This window comes from Mesocricetus auratus, unplaced genomic scaffold (genome assembly GCF_017639785.1).
Source record: "Mesocricetus auratus isolate SY011 unplaced genomic scaffold, BCM_Maur_2.0 Super-Scaffold_100006, whole genome shotgun sequence".
NCBI lineage: Eukaryota > Metazoa > Chordata > Mammalia > Rodentia > Cricetidae > Mesocricetus > Mesocricetus auratus.
In genome coordinates this window covers 67,364,078-67,376,900 of record NW_024429190.1, presented here as the reverse complement: position 1 = coordinate 67,376,900, position 12,823 = coordinate 67,364,078, and positions in this window count along the sequence as shown.

Below are 12,823 nucleotides of genomic sequence, written 5' to 3'. Positions count from 1 at the left end.
GAAGTAGGTAAAATGGAAGATCTTTATGCATAAAAATCAACAACTGAAACATAATAAGCAATTTAATTTCCCATTCAGTTATGAAAATACATTTCCCAATAATAGCCCAAAACTGTCCAAGGTATTTGAACTTATATAACATTTTCTAATGCAAATCACAGTGTAATTCAAACATTAATCATCCCTCTTCATTGCCACATATAAGTCTTTCAATGCTCCCAAAATATCCACTTCAATTATTGAGAAATGCACATTGTACTAAATAGTTTCATGGAGATAAGCATTTATGTCACAAAAACTCACCTGAGACAGGACTAAGTACTGATTTTTAGCTGGCCAGCAAATGGCCACCAGCTAATAGAAGGAACACCATGAAAGATACTTAAGTAACATGGCAAGTCTTTCTGATCAGGTTCCTAGGAGAGCAGTGGTGGAAAGTTCTGAGTTCACAATTGACAGGTGTGGCCTAGAACACTGCTCTTCATAAACAGCCTATTCCTAAACACCCGGTTCCTCAAAGAAAATCTCAAGAATGGTCCAAATGTAACCTCCAACTGCTGAGATTCTTTGTCTCTGTGTAGTGCTAGGTATCACATCCAGGATTCATGCCATGCCAGGCAAGTGCTCTACCACTAGGTTATGACTCTAGCCCCTTAAGTGTTAAGACTGTGGGGGGAGGGGGGTCCTTCAGACTATGCCTTATGGCGACAGACACATTTAACAGTGGTATATTGATACTATCAAGAGCAGAAATTGTTTTAAGATAATGACATTGACAAGCAGTTTGAACAGTGCTAACATGACAAAAGTGGTTTCAATAGGTGGTATATTGTTGACAACAGGGTCCACCATTGCTTTTATTTATTTATTTATTCGCCTTTTAGGCAGGGACTTAATCATTTAAAGAAGGTAGTGTGAAGGTAATGCACGGTGTGGTGAATAATGGACCTGACAGAACTAAAGCAATTGAAGGGAAAAAAAATCTAGATGAGTTGACTAATATGACACCAAACTCTACCACCCCCTTGCAGATTTTTTTTAAATGGAAGACCCTAGGAACATGCTCTCTGTGGTTAGATTCTGTCAGCTAAATGGAGACACTGCAAGAAAGTTAATGGCCACTTCTGCCTGGGATGCTGTGGAAGTGGAGAACCCAGAACTTTCGGAGACAAGAATAATACACATCACCCACGTGCAGAACTTCAAAAGGTGAGTCAAGACCTTCTCCATGAAAACTCCTGTTCTGAGAAGCTTGAGAAGGCGGGAGCGTAGACCATGGATATGAGTAAAGAGCAGATGTCGCCGGGAGCAGAAGCTGAGCTCCTCCGCCACACAGAGATCACGTCGTGTCATGCCTGCAGACATTCCTATCATCCCAGACTAATGAAGCAAGGCAAATATCACGAATTTCGGGCCAGCCCTGGGCTATATAGTGACAGAAATCCTGTCTCAAGAAAAAAGGAAGAATGCTAGAATGTAGACGTACGTGCAAATGAGCATACAGATGCTGGCCTCCAAGGACAGGGCCAGTGAGAAAATGTTTTCTGGGACTAAATGGACTCAGCAGGTTGTATTACTTCATATTCATTTATATATTTTTTATATATAACAATCATAACGGAAGAAAAAGAGTCATGAATTTGAGAGAGGGGAGTAGGATGTGAACAAAGTAGGGGTTGAAGGGAAAAATGGGCAGGAACAAAATCGTATACATGCAGTATACATATGCATACAGTATACATATGCATATATAAAAGAAAAAATCCTAAATGGCTTTTAGAGCTGTTGGGTGTGTGTGTGTTTGTGTGTGTGTGTTCATTGACACATCTCCATTGTCCGTTATTCCCACATACATAAGGACATCTTTGTATCAGTATACAGTAAAATATGAGTTTATTCTGCCTATATGCTCCACTTTCCTTTAATCTCTATTCTCACCTTTCTCATTAAGTCTAGTTTATTCCTCTAGCCGGCGTCACTTCCTGTTTTTATGTCACGTATACAGACATGATTTTGTGCCACATGATTTTGTATGTCGGCATAAAATCTAGGAACTACAAATGAGAGAAAACACCTATTTGTCTAAGACTAAATTAACTCACTTAACATGATTGTCTCCAGCTGTAGCCGAACTTTTGAAAACAATGTAGCTTCATTCTGTAGAACTGAAAAATCCACTGTGTGTGTATCCCTCATTTTCCTTCTGTCTTCTCTGTTGATGGACAGACACCAAAGCCAAGCCAATCCACGAGTTAAGAGGGATTTCTTCTTCTAGTGTCTTCTTCAAATCGCTTTTTCAGTACTTTAAGTTGTCCGTTGTAAAGGTATCTCACTTCATTGGCTAGGTTTCCTCCAAGGTATTTTTTTAAGGCAACTGAGAACAGAGCTCTTCTCCTGATTTCATTTGCGCACTATCTGTATAGGCAGGCTACTGACTACTGTAGATTCATTTTCTATCCTGCACCTTGCTGAAAGTGTGTTACCAGATCTAAGAGTTTTCAAAAGCTGTCTTCGGGGTCTTCTCTATCTAAAAATCACATCTGCACATAGGGATAGTCCAACTCCTATATGTATCCCTTCCCCCCCCCTTTTTTTTTGTTTGTTTGTTTCATTGCTTTGGCTGAGATTTCAAAGCACTATTTTGAATAGATGTTTAAGATATTAGTGGGCCCAGCAATTCCACTCTTAGGCATATATCCAAATAAGGCAAATTCATACAACAAGGGCATCTGCTCCACTATGTTCATAGCAGCATTATTTGTAATAGCCAGAACCTGGAAGCAACCTAGATGCCCCTCAACTGAAGAGTGGATAGAGAAAATGTGGTACATTTACACAATGGAGTATTACTCAGCAGAAAAAAAACAATGGAATCTTGAAATTCGCAGGTAAATGGATAGCACTGGAAGAAACCATCCTGAGTGAGGTAACCCAGTCGCAAAAAGACAAACATGGCATGTACTCACTCATATATGGATGTTAGACATGGATCAGGATAGTGCTAGTCTGTACTTCCACTGATAGAGAGTCTGGGAAACAGGAAAGAACCTAAAAGATATGCATATATGCATAGTACCCAAGAGAAGAGGATTGAGACAAGATCCTCTGAATGGATGGGGAACACAGCGAGGGTGGGGGGAGTGGGAGCTGGGAAGAAGAGAGGGGGTGAAGAGGAAGAGAGTTGGTCATGGGGGAACAGGAAGTTGAGTGGGTGGGGGTATAATAGGGGGAAGAGGGAATCATAGGATAGAAGACAGATCAGGCACCAGAGTGACCTCGAGTGATCTAAAGGGATAACACCAATTGGCAAGCTAAGCAATAGTGGAGAGACCACCTCGAATGACCATTCCTGATAATGAACTTGATGTCTATAACCATCCGGGAGCCTTCATCCTGTGACTGATGGAAGCAGAGGCAAACACACAATTAATCACTGAACTGAACCCAAGGAACCCAGTGACAGAGAGAGAGGAGTGATGAGCAAATTGGCAAAGAATGGGCTGGCAAAACCAGCAGAGACCACTGATCTGAACAGGGGAGAGCTCTTGGACTCCAGAGCGACAGTGGGGAGGCCAGCATGGGACTGATCTGGACTCCCCAAATGTGAGTGTCAGCTAGAAGGCCTGGGCAACCTATGGGGCCCTGAGCTGTGGTTCAGTGTCTATCCCTAGAATACAAACAGTCATCGTGTGCCTATAGCACAAAGAGGGATGCTCTCTCAGCCTGGACTCTTAGGGGAGTGCCTGGACCCTACCCAGAGTGAAATGACAGACTCTAGATATCCCCTATGTGGAAGGATTTGGCAATAGGGTGGGAGGGTGGGGGGGAAGGGGAGTGTGGGAGGAGGGGAGGGAGAGGGAACTGAGATTGACATGTAAAACAAGCTATTTAAAATTAAAATAAAAAATGATATAAAAAATTTATTAGTGGGAAAGTGCCCATCACATTTTGAAGCTGTGTGTTTGATAGTTTAAAAAAAAATGTTGGAGTTTGTGTTTCAAGTCTTTCTTGGCATGAAGTGCTCTGGACATTGGTATTTCATCGTTGTGTTACACTTGACGCTTCGTGGAGTGCCCTTTCCTTTTCCTTTTCTTCTTGCTAGTCTAATCACAGTGAATCATTGTACATAGATAATTCTGAATGTCTTTGGTTTAGCTAAGTAATGATTACACTGGTGAATGCTCTAATTTCATGCAAAACTTTTAGACTTATCTAAAATGCTCTTATATGGTAGGTACCTAGTAGTATGAAAAGTTTGCTGACTTAATGTAAGGCTATTTATATATCAAGCTGTACCATGTGGAAGATGTCACCTCTTTGATTTTTATGCTTATCTACACTCTTAAAATCAAAATGTTGTTGCTATAGTTCAGTGACATTAATTTGCTGCATATGTGCATGCCTGCTAAGCAAATGCAACAGAAGAGGATTACCTAATAAGATAAATACTTAGATTTAAATAGCTTTATATATTATTCTACATATATATATATGGTATATATATATGTATATTGGATTTTCACCACCTGTCACCCTCTCATACCCCACCTCTCTCCTACTGAAAACAGTCTTGGGGATGAGATTTTGGAAGACTTTGTATTCCAATGCTAGGTCATTTTAACAACCAATAAGAAACTCACAAGATAATGACTGTAGTGTTCCCCACTAAGAAGAGTTTTATTATGCCTCAGAGATAATAAAAGTAGTTATGAGCTCCAGCTTTAATGTAATAACTAAGTCCTTCACTATTATCATAACAGTCTATGAACTATCTTTTCTCAACTAAGTAGAAAAAGTGTTTAAAAGAAAACTTGGAATTTGCCTGTTCAGCAATCACCTTTTATATCTCATTTTTTGTTTTAAGATAGCCTCTATAACTTCAGGAAGAAAAGATCCACCACCTCAGTGGAGACCAAAGTTCTTCTGGGCTCACATACCTGGAAACAAAACCTTCCATGGCCTTTGTGAAGCTCAAACACCAACTAGACTTCTCTGATCTGAGTCTCCCTAAAAGTTCCCTTTTAGAATAACTCTCTAATGGGAAGAAATAGCAGTAGTTATTTTAAAATGATGACATTAAGAAATGTGATCCGTCCTGGCATTGCTGATTCCTTCATTTCATAAGACACAAATGTCTCCATATGTAGTTAAGGATAAAAGCATCACTTCAAATCTACAGTGTAGCTAACTGATGTAGCTGTGGCGGTAAGCGGTACCTCGTCTGTCTTCTAAGTTCCATGGCTCTGTCCCTCATCGTTTTTTCCTTCCCTCCTTTGTCCCTTTGTGGTTACACTTCCACACTCACTTTTTCATAGTTTACTATGATTAGAAAATTTGAGACAGGGCTGGGTGAGAGGAAACAGTAGTTGTGAAGGGAACAGAAAACGCCTTAGTAAATTACTTAGGCTTAGATGTTCTCATTTTGATATAACTGGAATAGTTAAGATAAAGAAAATGCTTAAGTCAGTGATGATACAAGAATATTTAATTCTCATTATGATTATCTGACCAGAAAATAAAATAAAATGAGATTGCCAAACAGTATTTGTTGTGGAGTTCTAGTTCAGACAGTATTTGTTGTGGAGTTCTAGTTCAGAAAAAAACCTGGTGTTCTCAATGACTGTGCCCTGACACGGTTGCATAATTGTGAATGGTCAAAGGCTGTATGTTTACCCTCAAGGTATGAAGCTTCTACCAAGAAAATTATTCCATGACTTAAGATGACATAATTACACAATCACTTGGGTTATTTTGACATTGTTCATGTTGCAAGGATAATTTTTATTTAAAAAAAATAGAAAAAGAAAAAAGTGTTAATGTGGGTAGGGGCTACATTCCGAATTTATCACTTAAAGCCCTGCATTTATATAGTAGAGTTACAATACTAGTTAGACTGAGAAGCCACCCAAGGATGGCTATGCTGGATGGAGGGAACCTACATTAACACATTCCTAAAACTCCTTTTGTTTTGCTAACCAGTTCTATCCAAGTACTTTTGCTGATAGATTCTGACTTCTTTACTACAAGGTAATCTGTGTCTATTACAGAATGATATTTTGAAATGTTAGATGTGGTGGTGCACACCCATAATCTGATACTTGGCCAGCCTGGACTATATGAGACTCTGCTGCAAATAAACAAATACTTTAAAACAGGGAGGAGAAGGGGAGAAAAACAGAGAGAAATGCATTTTGAAAGCAGTTATTTTACACAGTGGAATGGTGTCCATGAAACTACATTTTTGCCATTTTTTTATTGAGCTATACATTTTTCCCCACTCTGATTCCTTCTTTCCCTCTCCCCCTCCACCCTTCCCCCTGGCTCTCACGTTCACAATTTGCTCAGGAAATCTTGCCTTTTTCCCCTTCATAAGCAGATCTCTCTCTCTCTCTCTCCCCCTGCCCCCCTCTCGGTTTTTCAGGACAGGTTTTCTCTGTGTAGTTTTGTAGACCAGGTTGTGGACTGGAACTCACAGAGATCTACCTGCCTCTACCTCCCGAATGCTGGGATTAAAGGCCTGTGCCACCACTGAGTAGGTAGAATTTATTGTTTGATAATCTCCCAGAGCCAGTTCTTACCTGAAACTTCCCAACCTATCATCCAGTTAAAACTTAAAATATAAGTCCTGAAATTTCTTAGAGTTTTGCAAATAACTATGACCAGGATAACAATGAGAAATGAATTATTTGATCTCAAATCACTTGTCAACTTCTCATATATCAAATAATTATTTCTTGTCTTTTAGAGTATTAGAGGGATTCATCTGAAGCTTAATTATAGTATGCTATACAATATAAATGTTTGAAAGATGATTGTCAAATATTATTGTGTATATAAGTATTGGATTGTGCTAACTGACTTTTTATGATATTGACATTGATTAAAAATCCCTTTATTAAAAGAATAAACATAATTTGAGGGGTTTTTGCAAAACAATTTCAGTGAATAATACTATGGCAGAGTGTTCATTCAAATAGAATATATAGCAAATATCAGTGACAGATGACACTGCTGCACTCCTTCCCAGATGTGCCTGATTAATAGTTGTGACAGTTCCAGTTACTTAACACTCAGAGCCTACATAAGCATCTAAAATGCATATAGTTATGATTCAATAGTTTTACTATATCTACACTCTTTCTATAGCCACATATTAAAAGTATGTAAGTTAGCCGTTTCGTATTGCTTTAAAGGCAGATGACTGTATTGATCAGTCCAAATTTCTTTCTGCAGTTACATGGGAAACTAGCCAAGATAAGCACATCAGGATGATGGTATTTAGGAGCAAACATTCTCTGGCCATCAACAAGCACGGTGTCCTGCTGACAGGGCACAAGGCACAAAGTCACATTTCATTTGAATTTTAAGCAGTGTCACCCCATACTTTACTCATGTTCAACAGATATTGAGTGAACACTGTAACATAGGCTGTCTTCTAGATTGTGATGTCATGGTGAGTAATACACAAAAATAAGAAACGAATAAGACACCCGGCTTCAAGGCACTCAGCATCCAACAGACGAGATGGGCACACTGGAAAGTAATTGCAGCGCAGCATTGCAAGACACTGCGTGGAGAATGCAGAGTGTAGCTAGGATAGTAGAAAAGGTTCTAAATCGAAGAGTTGTCTCATACCTAAAGATGTGTGGATTGCACCCTTATTTGCTACCTATGCAGCTCAAACAACTGTAAAATTTAGAATTTGCTTTCACTGGGTGAATTTGTGCTTGTGGAGCAACATTAAGGGGGGTAGCCAGAGAAATGGAATGGGCGGGCAGAACACTGAGGGAAGTAGGAGGATATGAATATAGGTAATTTCCAAGAGTTTCACAAAAGACTAAATCAAAGTAGTCCCCAGTTTAGAAAAGAGTGGATCCTCCCACAGGATCATTAAAGAAGAAATGAAAAGTAAGCTGGCTGGCAAAAAAGAAAAAACAGAATTCTCCATTATTTGGGTTTCCAAGCTAAGTGTGGGGTGTGGTTATTTTACTAATACAAGCTCCTTCAGAAGATAATATCCCTGAAGAAATCAACAAGACCATCTGGGGAATGGTTTATCTAATAAACTAGATCACGCAGATAACTAAGGATAAAACAACATTTCTGATTCAACCATTACCTGGGAACACCATTGGCCTGGGAACTTGAGATGTTTTTTTGGTGGTAAGATACATAAGCTAATGCGCTTTAAATAAGCACAAAAATGCCTTTAATGTAACAGAAAAACAGAATAACAACAACAAAAACTATGAAAGGTCAACCCAGGATTATGGGGAAGCCTGGTGTGAGATGAGGAGGTTATAAAACTCTTGAATTCTGTCCGTGGGGTAGAAATGGACAGCCATGGAAAAAAATAGAGTGAGACCAAGAATAGTATTGGCCTTTCATCTAACAAGAAATCCCCTTCTCTACAATATGTTAGGCAATCCCCTTTGTTCTTTAGCTTTATTGTTCCCCAAATGTCAGCAAAACCAATAATATGTGCCCATCAAAAATCTGTCTTCCTCCTCTGCTAGACCATGATTGAAGGACCCTGAGTATGGGATACCCTATCCAAACAGCCTTGAGAATCTTCTTAGGCCTGAAGGGGTTCTTCCATCAGGATATCCTACTATTACTCAGTGTTTGAAAAGCATTGGCCAAAAAACCAGAGTGGTAGCAAGATGACTGGTGGGGTCTGTACATATTAAATTCCAGGCATATTTGAGTCTTCTAAAAACACATACCTTTTAGATGGTTATACATTAAAGGATATAGAGGCCCAGGCAGGTCCTAACCTATGAGCACTAGTTGTAAGTCATGAAGAAGAGAAAAATTGCCAAGCATGGTGGCACACATCTGTGTTTACAGCATCCAGGGGTTTGAAGCAGAAGGATCACAAGTTCCAAGCCAACCTAGCTACATGCTAAGAATAATTCTCAAAAATGAAAAAAAAAAGATACCCTTGGGAGAAAGTGAAATGATGCACACAGAAGAAATCCATGATGCAGTGTCGTGGGAGAAAATCAAGACAGTGTTATCACAAGAAACAACCAGGAAGCGAGGCTGTAAAGAGTGAGAGAAGCTGTTCTGTCACACTCACCTCCTTCCCTACCCCCTCACTAGATTCATCATGGAAATGCATTCCCCCTCTGCCACCTACAGCCTCTACAGCTGCCTTGCGCTTCCCATCTGGGTGTGTTCCAATTCTCCACTATGATCCAGCCTCTTCTCGAATATATAACTATATCAATTACCTTTTCTAAACTTTCTGGCAAGTTTAGTGGTGCAATGTCTGCAAACCATACCTAACCTTCCCTAAAATACAGATATTTGGAGGGACAGTTGCTCAATATTCTCACACAGTAGATGGAATAGCACTCAGAATGGAACGTGCCTGAAGTCATGGTTCCATGGGTCTCGACATGTCACCACACAGACCCTGTCCACTAGGACAGAAGGTTAGTTGTCCCTTGTAAACAGTGGCTATGGCCTGAACTTTGGCCGGTAAACTTTGGAGTCTCTCTAGGGCTGTTCAAAAATTGCTTTTTCTGTCTTTTTTTTAACCACTAAGTTGCTGCATTAATGTGTCTGTGCAATTGAAATTCACAATTTGTGTTCTACATCCAGCCCACAAGGAGTTCTGCAAAATCACAAGCCAAGTCTTGAGCTCACCATATGCCAAACTCAGTCTTACCCATGCCCAGGATCAAGCAGCTGTTCAGAACGTTCATTGGTTGCCAGTTTAACCTGACCAATGAAGGGAGAACTTCATATGTAGTAAGCAGCTGTGAACAATTTCACACCATTTGATACCCCCACTTTTCTCATTAGAATGCAATGAGTACTTACATAGAGGAATTCGGGAGAGATAAATGTGTTGGCAGAACTGTCTTTACTTCACTCCTGACCAACTAAAGAGGCTAAAAACATTCTGCCATTAGGCATACAGAGGTCTCTTTAGTTTAGTGATCTAACCCCACTATATTCATCACCCAAAGGCAGGTGACTACAATGTGCCACTTTTTTGCTCTCTCCACCCAAATCTAAATCTCAAAGCAATACAATTTGATACACCCATTCTTTGGTAGTCTGATTAACTTAGTAAGGAAAAGGGAAGTAGCAGAAGTTCAAATATGAACATCTCCCCAATGTCTCAGTTACCCTGCAAATAAAGCCATTTGTGATAAACAAAGCAAAACAGCAAAAATAACAAAATAACATGTTTGTAGCTCCTCGCCAGACACATGCAGTCGTTTCTTAATCAGTAAAGTGACAGTTATGAAACTCTACACCAGTCCAGAGGTGGCCCTTTGGCTCATAAAGCTATAAATACTCATGAGAAACATCAAATTAGAAGTATGTCTACAAGAGTGGGGAAGAGAGATATTGTTCACAATCCCTTTATTAAATAGGAAAACTCACATAACCATATCTTTACATGATTACTCATTTTACATCATAATGTATATTTTTCAAGTGTAGCTATTTCCAATGTCCTTTGTTATCCACACACTATGAAATAGCTATCCAACTTAGTCTTGTGTTGAAGGATGCTCTACTTATAATCTAAAAATTCTGGATTAAGTTGTGTGTTCTGTTAACTCAGCTATATTTCTTAATCATATCTCTAAAAACTCTATCCATTTTGACTTCTCTTCTACAAAATCCTTACTGCTTAAAATACTTATAATACTATAATAATATTCCAATTCCCAACTACCTTTCGAACAGTTTTCACACAATCATGAAATGAACCTGTGCGTTGTGAAAGTAGTTTTAGTTAGGTAAAATGAATAGACTAGAAGTGAATTGATCAAAAGTTGTACAGCATAGAGCACAGTTGTAGAACACATACAAGGCCCTGCGCTCCAGTCCCAGCATTTCTCTCTCTCTCTCTCTCTCTCTCTCTCTCTCTCTCTCTCTCTCTCTCTCTCTCTCTCTCTCTCTGTGTGTGTGTGTGTGTGTGTGCGTGTGTGTATGAGAGAGAGAGAGAGAGAGAGAGAGAGAGAGAGAGAGAGAGAGAGAGAGAGAGAGATCCATTGCAGGTAGGAGCATTTGTGCCCTCTCTGAAAGCTTTATTCTACTTGTCTATATTTGCTCATCACATAAAACCTTTTTCTTGCTATAGTCACTGTCAAAAATAAAATGGAGATCCAATTCTTTCCATGAAACCCACTTGACATGAGGACAGAATAACAGTGTATTCAAAACCAGCTGGCTACCATTCCCTGACACACATCTAATTTTCTTTAAATTTACCTTTAGAAATATTTTATTTAGCCAGGCAGTGGTGGCACATGCCTCTAATCCCAACACTGGGGAGGCAGAGGCAGATGGATCTCTGTGAAGTTGAGGCCAGCCTGGTCTACAAAGCAAGTTCCAGGACATCCAGAGCTACACAGAAAAAAGAACCTGTCTCAAGAAATTATTTAATATTCATTCTTACATATAATGTATTTTAATCCCCCATCCCCTCCCTTTCTATTTCTTATCTATCCCGTCCCATTTCTCTCTCTGAACTTCATGTGTTCTCTTTCTCTCCCTCCTTCCATCCCTCCCTCTTTTAAATGCCCAGAGTCACTTAGTGCTTCCTATATGTGCACAGGTGTGGAGCCATCTACCCAAGCGTGGTTAGCCCTCCAGCACCTACATGCCCAAGCCTCCCTCAGTTGCCAATAGATCTTCAGGTAGATTGAGACTTCATGAATCCTCTGCTATGCATGCTGTCCTGACCTTGTGCAAGCCTTTGTACACTCTCCCAGCTGCTATAAATTTGTGTATGCAACATCAGTCAGGTATGAAAACTATTGAGTTATTGAAAACATCTACTCCCTCTGGCTCTTAGGAGCCCATCTTTCAAAATGATCCCTGAGCCTTGTGGGGGAAGAGGTATTTGGCTTATGATACCTTAATTCTCCATGTCACCCATCTTCGTAGCTTTGGAGTAACTTAACCTAAATATTTTGGTTCATCATAAAACTATACTTAGAGAAATGGTTTTGATCCAAGTTCATACTTATTCTTATACCCAGTAAACTGGCCCTGCTCTGATTTAAGCCCTCCATTCCAAGTTCTCTCCCTCAGCTCGGAAACAATGTCCACACCTCTAGTCCTTATCTAATCGGAAAACCCTAAAATGCCACTTTTTAAATATGCTTTGATGATTCCATATTACCCACTAAGTAAACTCCAAGACTCTTTCCTTGGTAATCACAATGTCTGTAATCTGATTCCACTCATTTACAAAGTCCCAGAAAGCAGCACTCTCCTTGTCATTGCAGCGCCCCTGGTGGCTAGCACGTGGCTGACACATCATACATGCTCAAAATGTTTATTGAATTCATGTGCACATGGGTGAAAAAGAAATGAAGAAATGATCTCTATGGCATAATCCTTTTATTTCTCTCTCACATATAAATTCCATCATTACCCATATTGTAACCTTTTTTTTGCAAGCCAGCAAAATATAAAATACTGTATCAGGTAAGCAATGTACAGGTGCTTTGAGGTCACCTCCCTTTTCCCCAGTCCACATGTTCATTTCCAGCCCACAAGCTCTGCTTGTAGGACTGCCTTCCCATGCAGTCTATGTAAATCTTCCCACATCTTTACTTCTCTCCTCCTGTCCTATATTGTTATCATGTTGATTATTTTGTTTCCATCCTTACTTGTAGCTCTTCAATTCATGTAGTCTACTAAATTGTAACTATCTTACACTAGTGAGTATTGTCCTATTCATTCTATCAGTTTTGCATTTGGAAGAGTGTGCATGCAGACGTCTCAAGTGCCTTCACATTCCGTGGGAAGCACAGAGCATTGAGTATATATGGAGGGGAAAGAC